We start from the raw sequence: 6058 nt of genomic DNA, 5'->3' as shown, positions 1-6058 counted from the left end.
GGAAAGAGGTCATACTCCTACATTTTAAAATTTGTTTTTATAATACTTAGACCCTTTATTTCCCCATTCACCTTGAAAACGTATCTACATTAAAACAAGCAGCTTTGATTTTGGTAACATAGAAAGAACAAGGTCCATTTCTGCTTTTTCAGTCTTCCATATAGAATTTGATCACTATCGAGTCTGGTCAAGCTAATGGCAAGTAGTCATTGGGCATTTCAGATATCCTTAGCAATACAGCTGAACTGTACTATTCTGTTGATCTGTTTCTGTATCTGTTAACCAGAAGCTTAACTTGCCTAGAGATACTTCAGAACAGATGCACTGGTCTCAAAACTTAAGCTCATCAATTGAAAATACATGTAAAAGTAGCCACTGGATTGTCATTTTGAAAACAAGGATGTGTGAATTATTTTGATAGATTCCAATACCATGATTGCCTAGAGAACGAGTTGCAATGGATTTTACCATGCTCTCTTTTCTGTTTCAAGACTGAGACTGTTCTATGTATGAACGAAAAAAAAGTTGCCAAGTAAAAGGAGTAAACAAATCCCTTGTAGATCATCTAGGTTACAAGCACAACTTGTAATCATAAATTTGTCATTAAAAGCTTTTTCCACTAAACTAAAAATTTCATCCTATGCTTCGCCATTCACCATTCTGCAAACCTACTTCCTTATTAAAAATAAATAAATAAATAAATTCAGGAATACTTAGTTAAAACAATGTTTTTAGTAAAAAGAGACTTGTCTGAGATATTACTGAAGTATTACGGTGCAACATGTTTCTCCAATTATAGTTCATCTTAAATTCAAATACCATCTTTCGTTTAAGACATTAATTAATGCGGTTCACGCTCCAAGAAGAAACATTATTAGTAAGTATTTAGCTGTTCATTCCCAAAAGAAGAGTGGAAAAAAAGTAAATATGAAGAACATTCAGGAATCAAAATTTAAAACTTCATAATGATTCTCATTGTCATTCTCTCTGCCTCCACGAAAAGTTCACTCAGACGTGCAGTGCCTTCAGAAACAAAACAGAAAACCTACAGGGACCATTGTTTACAACCCTCAGGTTCAGTCAAATTTTTGTCTGTACAACAAGAAAATAAATTACACTTCCAAGATAAAAAAAAAAAAAAAGCTTTAAACCCATCAGGCATTAACTCATTAATTTACATTAGATTCCTGAGCCCACACGGCTGGCAAACATTAACAGGGCAGGATACTGGGTACATCTCAGCAATTGGTCAAGGAATCATAGAAATACGTCTGCAGTGCAGAATCATTGCGGCTGAGAACCCAGCATTCACATTAAACAAAATCCTTGATTTAGAGCTGGTCTAATCTGTATGCTCAACCCTTTTAGGGACTGCTCTGTGTGGTAAAGTCCATTTCTCTCTTGATCTAATACCCTGCCTACACTGCTGTAAGACCCATATAGTTCATGTATCAATTTCAAGAAACCATGCTTGGGACACAAGTCTAGGATATCAAGATTAAAATAAATTAAAGATTTAGAAAGAAAGATTGGGATTTGTGCCTGTGGTCACTTACGTTCTTCATCTGAACTCTCAGGAAACACCGAATGCAGGCCACAAGCTGGGGCCACCAGGTGAACTTTGAATATTCATTACTCTTTTTTCACGCTGCTGAGTTTTGAACACGTTCCAGAGCATTCTTCCTACACACTACAACAGAAATGACTAAGAAGCGGAACTGGTAGATATCCCCCTATTTCAAAGAAAAAACATTTATTTCTCACCAATTTTTACTATTTAGTAAAATTAAGTTTATGACAATTAGGAAATTTTTACTTGAGATTCTGCTACAAAGCCAATTGCTACAGAAACAACATGCACATTCTTCTGAAAGAGCCTAAGCAGCAACAGAGATTCAAACTGCCACTATTTAAAGAAAACTGGAAAAGCTGCTCACAGCCTATGATTGCTTTCTACAAGCTAGTTACAAGCAATTGGAGATCAGCCTAAATGCCTCAGGAGAATGCTTCTTGTCGCTGTACAGACCTTGTCCCATTCAGATTAAAGCCATTTCGTGTTTCAGTGGAGAAAAAAAAAAAGAAAAAAAAAAGAAAAATGAAAGACACCACCTGTCTCAATCTTCTTTTTAATTTTCACCCCCTGAAACTCACATCTGAATATATATTTTCTGAGGAAGAAGCCTGTACTGCAGACTGCATGATTTTTAATGATAGACTGTTATTATTTACAAGCTCCTTACAGAATATGAAGAATATCTTAGCCTTTAATGTCCATAAATTTGCTTATACTCTTGTAAACTAAATCACGGATCTTTCAGAAATTTGTGACATTTAAAGCAGACGTCTTAGAAACCATAGAGTCAAACAAAAAAAAAAAAAAACTGAATATAAATAATTGATTTAATCCAATTTAAGATGTTTTGAAGTTCACAGCAAACATGCAGTAGGTTTCAAAGGGGCAGTTAAGTCCCTGACATCAAACAACATTTCTCACGAGATGTCCTCATGAAAAACAATATGCAACACAAAAATCACAAGTTCACGTTAAAAAAAAAAACCTGTAATTTGCTTTTTTGTCCTTTGCATATATTGCATGAAAAGCTTTTCATTCTGTATTGCATATTACGTGATAGTTTTTTCTTAATAAGGTATTATATAATAATATATGTTATTTTGACTCATTAATTCTTGACTCATTATTTGATTAATGATTTTCAAATACAAAGAACAAAATTTTCAAAGTTTTATGGTATCACAAAAGCAAAAAAGGAAATAGAAAATTGTGTAGAGTTACAAGTTTGAATCCCAGACAAGATTTTCACAAATGTGCAATTATACTAATAGCTATTTGAATACCCACGGCACTATGAATAGGGTTGTATAAAATCAATTCTGTAGCCGAGGCAACATCTGGCATACACTAAAGGTGTCTCAAAAGATGTGTGGGTAATTTTCAAAATTAGCTCATATAAAATCCTGAAATATTCATTGCTGACCATGTTCTTACACTAATGAGCTCAGAACTTTATGATTTTATGAAATCCCATTTCTGCATCTAAAATCTATTGTGATTATGTGACTATTATGGAGAAAAGTAGGGGTGTACTCTCCATCATCTTGAATACAGCAGCATGCTGAAAGTAAAACCACAAACAATTGCACCTATCTGCCAGCTGCCTGCAGACTGTGCACCATGTTATGAGAATTAGTTACTTTTCAAATAGCATTCAAGGCTGAGTTACTGTCTTCTCTCGGTCCACTTCAGATTCTGGGAGAAAAAGATGAAGGCAGAAAAGACTATTTAGCATCTATCCAACTCCACCTACAGCATTATGGTTGGATTTGATGATCCTGAAGGTTTTCTCTACCCTAGATAATTTGATGATTCTATATACTAAGAACCAGATGCTTACAGTGCTACTCTGATTAGTACTTATGTTGACTAGAACTTCAAATGAATTTGAGAGATTTTGGTAGCTACACAATGATATTTTCACCCTACAAAGCATACAAATAATTTATAGTTATTATTAGACTGAGTTTTGGATGGATCTGCAGGCTGTATATAATCAGTAAAACAACATCAAATTCCTACAGAAATAATTACAAAGAGCAAGTTATTTGCCATACTTTAGAACATAATGTGATTTTCATATGACATCTTACTCATCCATAGCTGGAAAACACAAGCAAATTATTAAATTTGGTACTGGTGTCATTATGCCATATGTGCTGGAAATAGTGCATGCACAAATGTGAACTCAGAAAAAATTAAGATCAACACACTTTATTACAGTAAGTGTTAGTAAAATTACAATCACTATTTAAATCTCAGTTCTGCAATAAACTCCATGAATGATATGAGAGATCAGAACATGAGTGTTTCAGAAATTATCTTGCTATTTCAGTCAATATAGTAGGACAAATTATGGTTTAAGGATATACTTCTTGAGCATTAATTTTTCAAAATAAAATGCATAGCCAAAACACATGAGTTATCTGCTACAGATAATATTTTATGTATTATTTTGTAATACAATTCTATGTAGTGCATTGCTCTTTAAGAAGGAATTCTTTAGTTTTTATCATCAATACCATATTAATATGGTATACAGAAGCAACACAAGCTTTTAGCGCTCAACTCTTGATTATTCAATTTTGTTATTCACCTAAAAGAAGGTTAGAGAATGATGTGGTCCACAATACTTAAATTCTTCATTACCATAAGTTCCTAAGTTAGAGGAGTCCTGTGCGAGACAGAGAGTGCTCAACTGCAACAGAAGATTGTGAGATCAGATTCACTGTTATTAAATACAGACAAAAGCTATTCAACCTGTACACTTTTCCCTAAAACTGCACTTCTCAAAATAATATTCCCTTGCATTCCTTACATTCCCTTTCAGCAATAGGATGTAAGGAAAAATCACCTGTTGACCAAGTTTCTTTATTTTCCTTTTAATAACTTATTTTCTAGTAAAACTACTTATACTTCTCATAACTTGAGAATTGCCTGAATTTTTTCCAGCAATACTGTACGTGTTACTACAGAAATCCATAATTATCACATCTATTTAAAGATACATGCATATTACATCCCTGGTAACACTGATTATACAAGGCACCTGTACAGTGCAATTTTGACACCTATGAACTTTCTTAAATACAATAAAACGTCTGATCTCCATATGTCTTTGTACCACTCATTTCATAAAAATGAACACCTATATTAAACAAAAGCTTATCCTTAAGTTAGAGGAACAAAACACTCACAGTGGCATTTATAAAATTGATGACAATCCCCTTGAAGAGCATTAACAAGACTTAAAGTCAGGCCCCATATTTTTGTTTAATTTCATTTTCACTGTCTTATTGTGAGACTCATTGTCTTATTTGGCTAAAATGTAAATTGCGTATATTTTTTCAAAAAATCAGAATCACTACAATTATCTCTTGAAAGTTGCGTTTTCTATAAAAGTTAGCAAGTAAGTCTTGATTAAAACCTAACAGTAATAACTGAAAAAGAATACAGTTATAAATAAAAACAGAACACCGCTCTTCATTAAATATAGAGTGAACAAGAGGATAAATGCAGACATAGCAGATGTGTTAAGACAGCTAATTTTTTAACAATCCGAGATTTATTCGTAAAACATTATCGGTTAAGAATAAACATCTATGTACAGTATAATTTGAAATCCTGAAGTATAAAATGATATTAATTGAAGTTTTAGACATTCATTTTCATCCAAACTACAGTTGTGATCATAGAACTACATCTACTGATTCTGAGCACCTTCTTAAATATCTCTACATTGCCATTCTGAAAAAACAACAGACAAGATAAAGCGGGAGCTTCATAGGATTTCAGCAAGGTGTTTACTACATGCAAAGATAAGTGAAGCATTTGGTCAAGTATTACAGTCTCCAGTGCCAGATCACAGATATTATCCATATATGTGAATATTAATCAAAATTAACATTTGTTTCTTGTTATGCATTAGCTATTGTGATAATATGGCATCTGAATAAAGCAACAGATTCCTGCTCTAGACATTTCTACTAAATCATTTCAGAAATACGTAGGCAGTGTGTGTTAATGACCAAAAATAAGAGCAAGTTTATTTTAAAGTCATAGTTGTTTGTTGTTTGTTTTTGTTTTTTTTTTTCCCCCCAGAGGAATTTACTTTTTCCTGAACATGAAACGTGCCTTTCCAGAGGCAGGGTGGCTTCTTCTCATCTTTTCTACTGAAAAGCCTACATCCATGCCAAACAATACAGCTCTTGGCCTACCTGAATACTTAAGAACCAGCAGATCGGAGAACTGCAGTGTGTTGATTTTATTTTTTTTTTAAATCAAGTTTATAAATCTTTCTTAAAAAAAAAAAAAAAAAATCCAAAAAATTTTGCATCTATCTATCGTTTCTCAAAATAGATACCAAAGTACATAAAATGCATGTATAAATACATCTACTTGGCCTTTCTCCTCTCAGTGATTTCTACATTTAAATTAAATGTTCATTCTAAATGTGCAGTTGTTAGACCTTTGAGTTTATCTTTA

This window comes from Tetrao urogallus, assembly GCF_951394365.1.
Source record: "Tetrao urogallus genome assembly, chromosome: 5".
Classification (NCBI taxonomy): Eukaryota; Metazoa; Chordata; class Aves; order Galliformes; family Phasianidae; genus Tetrao; species Tetrao urogallus.
This window is presented reverse-complemented; position numbering follows the sequence as displayed.